This window comes from Petaurus breviceps, unplaced genomic scaffold (genome assembly GCF_028583685.1).
Source record: "Petaurus breviceps papuanus isolate PSGF00001 unplaced genomic scaffold, PetGlider_PUasm1.0 419, whole genome shotgun sequence".
NCBI lineage: Eukaryota > Metazoa > Chordata > Mammalia > Diprotodontia > Petauridae > Petaurus > Petaurus breviceps.
This window is the reverse complement of record NW_027186324.1, coordinates 1,148,339-1,158,751: the sequence shown is the minus strand read 5'-3', so window position 1 is coordinate 1,158,751 and position 10,413 is coordinate 1,148,339.

The window sequence follows — 10,413 nt, the reverse complement described above, 5'->3', positions numbered from 1 at the left end:
CATATCCACACCAGCATTTATCATTTTCCTTTTCTATCATCTCAGCTAATTTGATGGGTATGAGGTGGTACCCCTGGGTTGTTTCATTTAGGATTTCTCAAATTATTACTGATTTAGAACATTTTTATATGACTATGAATAGCTTTGGTTTCTTTCTCTGAAAACTTTCTATTCATATCCTTTGACTATTTACCAATTGAAAACTGATGATTACTTTTATAAATTAGGCTATTGCAGATTTGATAAATTAGAAAATTCTCAAATGAGCAATATTTAAGAATTTTTCTATAACAGAAAAACTTTGTTGTAAAATTTTCCCAATTTTATAATTTTCTACAAATATTGGCTTTGCTGGTCTTATTTCTGTAAAAATTTTGCATTTTTATATAATCAAATTATTCATTTCACCTCCTATGAACCTCTGTATCTCTTCATTGATCATTAACTCTTCCTGTATCCATAGAAGTGACAGTTATTTTTTACCCCTGCTTCCTTAGTTTACTTATGGTATAACTATGTTTAAATCATGTAATCTTTTTGAGTTGAATTTTGCATGTGGTATGTGATAGTAGCCTGCACTTAGTTTCTGGTAGACTAAATTTCCAGTTTGTGAGCAGTTTTCATTAAACAGTATGTTCTTACTCAAGGAGCTAGGATCTTCGGGTTTATCAAACAGTATGTAACTCTGCTAATTTTTTTTCTGTATACTGTGAACCTATTCTATTCCAAAGATTAATCCCTCTATTTATGTCAAATTGTTTTGATGATTACCACTTAGTAATATGAGATCTGTACTGCTAGGCCCTTTTCACTTTTTTTTTTCATTGATGGCCTTGATATTCTTGATTGTTTGTTTCTCAAGATAAATTTTTATCATTTTTTGAGCTCTGTAAAGTACTTTTTTTAGTAGTTTGATTAATATGACACTGAATACATAAATTCATTTTGGTATTATTTTGATTTTTATTATGCTGTATCAGCTTACCCACATGTAATATTTCTTTAATCATTAAGATCTGTATTTGTGTGATGTGTTTTGTAATTGAGTTCATGATGTTTCTGTGTGTATTGTGGCAGGTAGATTACCAGTTATTTGATTATATTTGTAGTTATTTTAAATGGAATTTCTCATTCTTTATCTTTCTGCTGGGGCTTGTTAGCAATATTTAGAAATATTGATGGTTTATGTGGTTTTATTTTATAACCTGCAACTTTGCTAAAGTTCTTTGTTTCAACTAGTCTTTAAGTTGAATCTCTTGGATTATCTAAGTATACCATCATATCATTTGCAAAAAGAGATAGTTTTGTTTCTTCATTGCCTATGCTTATTTCTTCAATTTCTTTCTTTCTTATTTTATTATAATACCTAGCATTTCTAGTACAATATTAAATAAAAATGGTAATGATGGACATCCTTGCTTCAGCCCTGATCTTACTGGAAAGGCAGTTCATTCCCATTATAGATTATGTTTGCTTTGACTTTAGACAGGTACTAATTAACATTTTAAAGAAAGCTCCACTTATTCCTGTCTTTTCTAGTGTTTTCAATAGGAATGGAAATTGGATTTTGTCAAAAGCTTTTCCTGCATTTATTGTTGTAATCATATGTTGTTGTTTTGCTATTGATATAGTCAATTATGCTGATGGTTTTCGTAGAATTACACCAGCCTTGCATTTCTGGGATAAATTGTACCTGGTTGTAGTGTATGATTTTTGTGATTTAGCATTGTAATTTCCTTGCTAGTATTTTATTTAAAATTTCACATCAATATTCATTAGAGAAATTGGTCTTCAGTTTTCTTTCTCTGTTTTTGCTCCCTGGTTAAAGTATCAAAACCATATTTGTTTCATAGGAAGACTTAGTATGACTCCTTCAGAAAGTTTATATAGTATTGAAATAAATTGTTCTTTAATGTTTTTTAGAATTTGCTTGTAAATCCATCTGGTCCTGTTTTTCCCTCTGTAGGGAGTTTGCTTATAATTTGTTTGATTTCTTTTTCTAACATATGCCTATGGAAATATTCAATGTCCGTTTTCTATAATATTTTTTGTAAATATTTGTCCATTTCATTTAGATTGTCTTTATTATTTGCAAATGTTTGGGCAAAAGATCTCCTAATAATTGTTTTATTTCATCTTCATTTGTTGTATAATAATTTTTTTTTTCATTTTTGATGTGGGTAATTTGTTTTCTGCTTTCCTTTTCAAAGACAGTTAATCAATGCTTTACTTTATTTTTTAAAATAAAATCAACTTGTAGTTTATTTATTGGTTCAACTTTTTATTTGAATTTTTGTTAATCTTTCTTTTGGCTTTCTATTTTAGTGTTTAATTGGCTACTTCAAGTTTGTCATTTTTTTCTCGTTCTTTTAATTGCACGCACAATGTATTAGTCCGGAATTTCTTATTTTTGAAAGCTTCTGTTTTGATTTATTCAGTTTACCATCAAACTCTTCCTAGCCAAAACCCATGTCATTTTAGTGAATCCTAGAAACAATGAAGACCAATAGGAAAAGTCTTTGTCTCAGCTGTATGCACAGAAACCCCAAGTATTTATGCCTTTGGTAAAATTTAAGAACAAAAATGAGTAGAAACAACTAAGCAAATACTATTGTTTGTATGGGAAATAGAGATTTCTTCTAAAAAAGTTCATCAAAATTACCTCTCTGTGGTTTGGCATATCCATGTCCTTTCCTATGTTCCAAAAGGGTTGTGGGCTATAAGTGTCAAAACCATGTTGCTTTGTTGTCAAAATCCTTTTGTCTCCATGGGAGAAAAAAAACAAATAGATAAGATAGTCGTTACTGAAATTTGAAAGTTGCATTTTTGAATCTTTAATCTTATAACAATCATTCTTAAATCATCTGGATTTAGAATAGATCAGATGTTTCAGAATTAACAAACCCCTCTTCCTACATTCATATTTCTTTTAACTAGATTTGATTATAAATTTAGTTATATCATAAGCAAGAATTTTTTCAGAAGAGTTTAATAGGGTCTTTAAGCAAACCAGGCCAATCTGCTAGAGAACAGCACTCTTTTTTGCTGCTCTGTGAATGAAAAGTTATTGGTCAGAAGGTCTGGGTTTGAGTTTCAGCTCTACTAAATGTGGAGTTGGAGAACTTTAGACTAAATTTAGTTGAAAGATAGTAGGGGAAGTAAGGTATACATAAAAATTATACAAAATATTATGTGATAATTACTATGAAGCAAATATAAACAATATACCCTAAGAGGCAGAGGTGGAAAAGAAATCATTGACAAGGGGTGAGCAGAGAAGGTTTAATGAAGGAGATAGGATTTGAGTTAGATTTACAAGGATAGGTAAGATTTCCATGCTTTGAGAGTTGTGGTGGGGGAATGGAAGCATCTGAGGGAGAGTCAAAGGTTCATTGTCAGGAAAACTTAAAGTCTTTTAAAGAGCAAGAGAAATATTCTTAATAGTATGACATTGAGCAAAATAGTCAGGTTTTTGTGCCTTAATTTTCTTCTCTGGAAAGCAAAGCTCTTGAATTAAATAGCTTTTGAAGTTCCTTGTAACTAAACTGTTAATTAAGCTGATCAGTTGAAACATTAAATTCTATTTATTGATTCTATTTAATTTTAAATTAAGGGGTAAATTACAATTTTGATAATGGTTTCTGTCTTCAGGAAAATCCCATTTATGTAAAGCTATTGCCAATCATGAATAATTTGTGAAGGCATTCAGCAAAAAGCTGAGGAATATTGAGATTTCTCAGAAAATTTTGTCTGTTGCTCAAAACAGGTCTCATCTCAAATATTCTCAGCATGAACAAGATGATAATTTTCTCAATGTTACAGATGCTCCAGATGTTACCTGTAATGCATATGATTCTTCATAGTGAAGCCTATAGAATAGAGGCATCTAACATGAAGAAAATAAGCCTTCATTCAGTCAACCAGGACCTATGTACCTCCTCTGTGCAAGGTACTATGGTAATGCAGATGTGCAAGATGTGGTACTTGGTATCCGTGAACTTCCAGTGAAAAATAGGAGATAAAAGTTATACATAAATAAATACAAAGCAAAATGCCATTGTAAGTACTGTAAGAAAGGTATGAACAAAGTCCTATGGAAGCTAGAGATAGGTAAAAAAAAGTCAGTAGAAGTGGGTGATCAGGAAAGGTTTCATAAAAGTGAAATGTAAATATGGAAAGTATTTCCATTCTTTGAGAATAGAGGGAAAGACATACTATGTACAATGAATGAGTTGAGGTTTAGAGGAAGGAAATAAAAGGCTTGTTTGGAGAGCAACAGAAATAACTGTTTGCCTGGAGGAATGGCATATAATTTGGAGAATGTGAAAAAGTTTGAAAAGACAGACAAATATATGAAAAGAGAGTAAGAGACAGAAGAGACCTCAGAGATCATCTTATCTGGTAAACATAGGTGTAGTAAAGCAGGGATTTTGATATAGACACTCCAACTCCAAATCTACCATTCCCCTAGACCACTAGAGGATCTTGAAAGTTAGATGAGAAATATGACATGTGCCACTCATGTTTGCCTATTTTTATGAAAATATTAAGATTGATCTCAAAGAATAGCTTTAAACAAGGTATTTCCTTGGATTCCCTTTTTCTACAGTTCCTGGAGGTGAAGAGCTAAAATACAAGCAGGGAAAAACAGAATTATTACATAATTTCATTCATAATCTGGGGGGATCCAATATTTCTTTAAGTCTCTTAAAGAGAGTTTAGGCTTTCTTCTGACTTCTCTATAAGCCTCCATCTTTATATTTTTTATTATTTATTTTTATCCTTTCCTTTTTAAAGTTTTAGTTCTAGATTCTCTCTTTCCCTTCCACCCCACTCACATAAACTAAGTAGGCAAGCAACATAATCATGCAAAACATAATCCTGTCTCAGCTACATCACAAAAAAGTAAGGAAAGTGAGAAAATAATGCTTCAATTTGACCTCAGAGTTCATCAGTTCTTGGTAAACTTAGAGAATTCCAGAGAATCTATTAAAATTGGTTGAAATAATTAACAACTTTAGCAAAGTTGCAGGATACGAAATAAACCCACATAAATCATTAGCATTTCTATATGTCTAACAAAAAGTCTAATAGCAAGAGATAGAAAGAAAAATTCCAGTTAAAATAGTTTTAAAAAATATAAAATATCTGTGTGTCTACCTGCCAAGATAAACCCAGGAACTATATGACCACAATTACAAAATATTTTTCAAAGAAATAATCTAATTGGATCTAAACAATTGGAAAAATATTAACTGCTTTTGTATATACCCTGGATCAATATAGTAAAAATTACAATTCTACTTAAATTAACATATTTATTCAGAGCCATACCAATCAAACTACATAAAAATTTAGTTTATAGAGCTAGAAAAAGAACAGAATTCACCTAGAAAAACAGAAGGTCAAGAATATCAAGGGAATTAATGGAAAAAACAAAGTAAAGTAAGGTAGCCTAGCCATAACAGATCTCAAATGGTGTTACAAAGTTCTAATCATCAAAAAAACTGGGAATTGGTTAAAAAAATGATTGACAGGTCAATAGAATAGATTAAGTATATAATTCACAGTAGGAAATTATATAGTTTGGTCAAAGAATATGAAAGGCAGTTTCTAGATGAAGAAATAAAAATTATCTATAGTGATGTGAAAAAATGCTTTATTTCTTCTAAGGAGAGTGAATTTCAATCATAGCCCACCCTGAGGTTTCATGGAATCATTAGCTTCCATTTGCCCGATTATAATTTTTAAGGAATTATTTTCTTCAATGAGATGTTGTCTTTCTTTTTTTGTCCAAATCCATATTTTAAGGAGTTCTTTTCTTCAGTGATCTTTTGGATTTCCTCTTCCATTTGTTCTGTTCTGCTTTTTAAGGATTTTTTTTTTCTTCAATGAATTTATGGATTTGCTTTTTCACTTGGCCTATTCTGCTTTTTTAAGGTGTCATTTTATTCAGTATTTTTATACCTCTATTTTCAAGCTATCAATTCTCTATTCATAATTTTCTATCATCGCTCTCATCTCTTTTCCCAATATTCCCTCTACCACTCTTATCTCTTTTTTTTAACCACTTTTCAGTGGCCTTGGGTCCATTATTTGAGACTTTTTTTTATACCTATTTTCACATTGTTATCTTCCTCTATGTTTATGTCTTCTTTCCCTAAATGTATGTTTTGGTCTTTCCTGCCACCATAGCAGCTTTTTATGATCAAGTCCTTATGGTTGTGGTTGTTGCTTGCTCATTTTCCCAGACTATTTCTTTATTTTGAATTTTGTGTTTGTCTCTGTTAACCTAGGAATTGAGAGGCATTGCTTCAAGTTTCAGGCTTTTTTTGGCTGCTGGGGTTCTGCCATCTTTCAGTGCTTCCCAAAGCGGTGTTATCATAGGAGATGTGTGGTTACTACTCTCCTGCCCTGTACCCTGATCTTTACCCATGTAAAGTCCACTCTTTCCATGCAGCCACAGGTATTAGTGCCTCTGTTGGTCCTGGAACTGTGACCAGGGCCCCTCCTCCTTTCTGTCTTATCAAAAGCACTCCTTTCTTCCTGGGAACTATGACTCAGTTCTTTGCTTCAATTACTAATGGGTAAGAGATTTGTCCATTTGTGTAATTCCCCTACCCTGAGTGTAGGGAAAGGGTATGCTGTAATTACTTTCTGACAAGTTGTACAATCCTCTTACTCTCTTTGGGTTCAAAATTCCTGAAGCTGCTGCTGCTGCTCCAAGACCTGCTACTGGTGGTCTTGTTTCTTCCCAGGCCTGTGTCTGCATCTTATTACAGACCTCTCTGTGAATTTTTTTAAGTAAAGTTAGGATGGATCTGGGCTGGGGAACCTGTGGTTTCAAGGCCACATATAAGGATCCTATAGATCCTTAAGTGAGGCCCTTTGACTGAATCTGAACTTCACAGAACAAATCTTCTTAATAAAAGGATTTGTTGTGTAAAACTTGGACTCACTCAAAAGGCCACACCCAAGGACATAGAAGGCAATATGTGGACTTGAGGCTGTAGGTTCTCCACCCTGCACTGGATAAATGTCTCCCTCTGAGCTTTCAGTTGACCCTGATGCTCGAAAATTTGATTCAAGGTATTATTTTAAAGTTGTTTGGTGGGGATGACTGTGGAAAATCAGCTGGGTCCCAGCCTGTACTCTGGCATCTTGGTTCTGCCCTTTCTCTCTTTCACTGATATAAATGTTAAAAATATATACTTTCCGTGAGTATGACTTTGGCTAAAACCGACAAATTCAGTATGTTGTTTCCTTTTTGTCCCTATCTTTGATGAAATCTTTGATTATTTTTATGATTTGTTCTTTGACCCACACATCCTCAATTAAAATTATTTAGTTTCCAATTAATTTTAATTTATACTTCAAAGGCCCTTTATTGTATGTAATTTTTATTTCATTATAATAGGAAAGCATGTCTTTAATATTTTGGCTATTCTGTATTTGCTTGTGAAAATTTTATGCCATAAAATATGGTCAATTTTTGTGAATTCATGACTGAGAAAAAGACATATTCCTTTCTACTTTCATATTTTGCAGAGATCTATCATATCTAACTTTTCTAAAATTCCATTCATTTCCTGAAATTTTTCTTTCTTATTGTAGGATTAGATTTATCTAGATCTGAGAGGGGCAAATTGTAGTCCTTCATTAGCATCATTTTATTATTACCTTCTACAACTCATTTAACTTTTCTTCAAGAATCTGAGTGCTATGCCTTTTGGTGTATATTTGTTCAATACTAATATTAATTTGTTGTGTATGATATCATTCAGCAAGATTTATTTTCACTAATCATTTCCCCTAAGTCTCGTATTCCTTTTGATTTGTCTGAAATAATGATTGTTCTCCTGACTTTTTTTTTTTTTACTTCACTTGAAACTGAAACTGTCAAATTTGTTATTCAGCTCTGGTCTTCTCACCAGGAATGCTTAAAAGTTCTCTATTTCATTAGTCATTTTTTCCACTTAATAATTATACTAATTTTTTTAGTTAAATTTTATTGCAATCATAGCTCCTTTGACTTCTAGAATGTTGCATTACAAGTCCTCCTCTCCTTCACATTGGTACCTGATAAATCTTGTATAATTTGACTACATGGTATTTTAATTATTTCTTTCTGGCTTTTTGTAGTATTTTCTTTTTGATCTGCTTTGAATTTTGGATATTATATTTCTGGGAGTTTTCATTTTGGGATTTATTCCAGAAGGTGACCAGTGAATTCTTCTAATTTCGACTTCTTTCTCTGGTTCTAAAATATCTGTGAATTATTTCATTATAATTTTTAAAATATGATATCAAGGTTGTTTTTTATCACAGCTTTCAGGTATACCAATAAATCATAAATTATCTCTCCTCAATGTATTTTTCAAATTAGTTCTTTTTTATGACATACTTCATATTTTCTTTCATAATTCAATCTTTTGAATCTGTTTTTATTGTGTCTTAATGTCTCTTGGAATAATTATCTTCTGATTAGTCAATTCTGATTTTCAAGGAGTCAAAGTGTTCAGTGAAATTTTATATAGATTTTACTATTTGACCAATTCTGATTTTCAGGAGTTATTTTCTTCATTTTTGTATTTCTTTTACCAATTTTCTGTTCATAATTTTCTTGTATATTTCTTGTTTCTTTACCTAGTTTTTCCAAAATTGTTCTTATTGTTATGTTGTCAAATTTTGTTCTCATTATTTTATCTCATTCTTAAGCTTTTCTATGAATTCTTGTTGGGCTTGTGTCTAATAGCCATTTTTTCTTTGAGGTTTTGCTTATAGATATTTTCAAGTCATTGTCTTCTTCTGAGATTGTTCCTTAAGCTTCCATTTCACCATAGAAGTTTAATGGTCAAGTTTTTTTTTTTTATTGGGTCATATTTCCAATGTATTTCTTGACAAAGGATTTTACGTTTCTGTTTGTCTCTCCTCACCTCTGGGCATGCAGTGATGTCTAGCTTGAGCTTCTGTCTTATGGACTTCTATTGCTTTCACATCTTGGTTTGGGAACCTGTATATTTTGATGCTTCCAATGTGATGTTATATTTGTTTGCTGCCCTCTTCATTTTCATTCTTGCATTAAGAAAGATAGGGTACCTGCTTCCTTGTGAATGCTTGCATATTATTCTTCACCCTGGTATTGTATTCCAGCACTGGGTAATGGGTGCCAAAGGTGCCAAATGGAACCTGGTTCCAGATCCAGTGCTCATGCAGGGGTCCTCTGGGATCTTTTTCTGCCCAGGTTTTTAGTCCCCTTACCATCCCTGGGTTATGGACTACTTCCTACCAATACCTCTGGTGCCACTCTTGCTGCTACACTCCCAAGCGGTCTCTACCTCAGGGTGCACAGTCTTTTCTTTCTGTCTTCCTAATGTTCCCTTAGACCATAGTCAGGAAAATAACACAAGGAAAAAGCTCAAGACTTGAAGACTGATTAATAATTATTTGCTTAACTGAAATAATAAACTGGAGAAGGCATCATTTAACTGAAAAAGGTATTAAACCACCTTATTCTCGCCCAAAGCATGTAGCTTTGGTATGGGAATTCAAAATTTTTGTTTAAATTTTTTTTTGAAAACATAAAATTATATTCCTATTATACAGGTGATCAAGTTGAGGCCTTCCCCACTTGATGTAATGAGATGATTATAGGTCTTTTGGTTGGACCAGGATAGGGCCCAGTGCTGGGTCCTCTTTTAATGTGACCTTGCCAGATGGCATTGTATTAATTGGGTGTCACAGAGAGTAAAGCAGCCTCCTAATGATTGCTGATTATGAATCAACCACCCCTCCTTATTGTCTATAAAAAAATAAGCTGATTTTTCTCTCTGGTTCTCACTTGAGAATTTCCTTTTTGACTTTTTCCCTTTTGTCATTTTTTAGAGTGCAGTAAAATAGGGAGGGAAGGAAAGGCTTTTCTTTCTTTTCCTCTCTTCTCAATCCCAGCAGAAGTGGTGATTTGTGCATATGATGGTTGTGAATATGTGCTAATATAGGACTTGAGAAGAAAAGTCCTGAGAATGGGCCTTTCTGTTTCAATATATAGTAATAGCTAGGACACTGAGAAATTTCCTGCATAAATACTTGTCAGATGTAGGCATATGGTGTACTATGCAACTAAGAGGAAATTATTAGCTTTGGTGATTGCCTCATGTATATCCGAAGCTTATGAGCTTGAGTTTAAGGATTTAGACACCAAATGAGAAAATTCATGTGGCAATGGGCAAGATTATAGAATTGGGAGTCATACCATTTTTCTCTCATATACCCCTTTGACATTTGGGTGAAAGCTATGGACCCTTTCTCATAATAAAGTTTTAAAATGCGTAAGTTGAAATACATAAGATTACAAAGGCAACCAATTGAAATGCAGTTACCTACCTATCTTAAATTTCCTGAACAAGGCAAGAA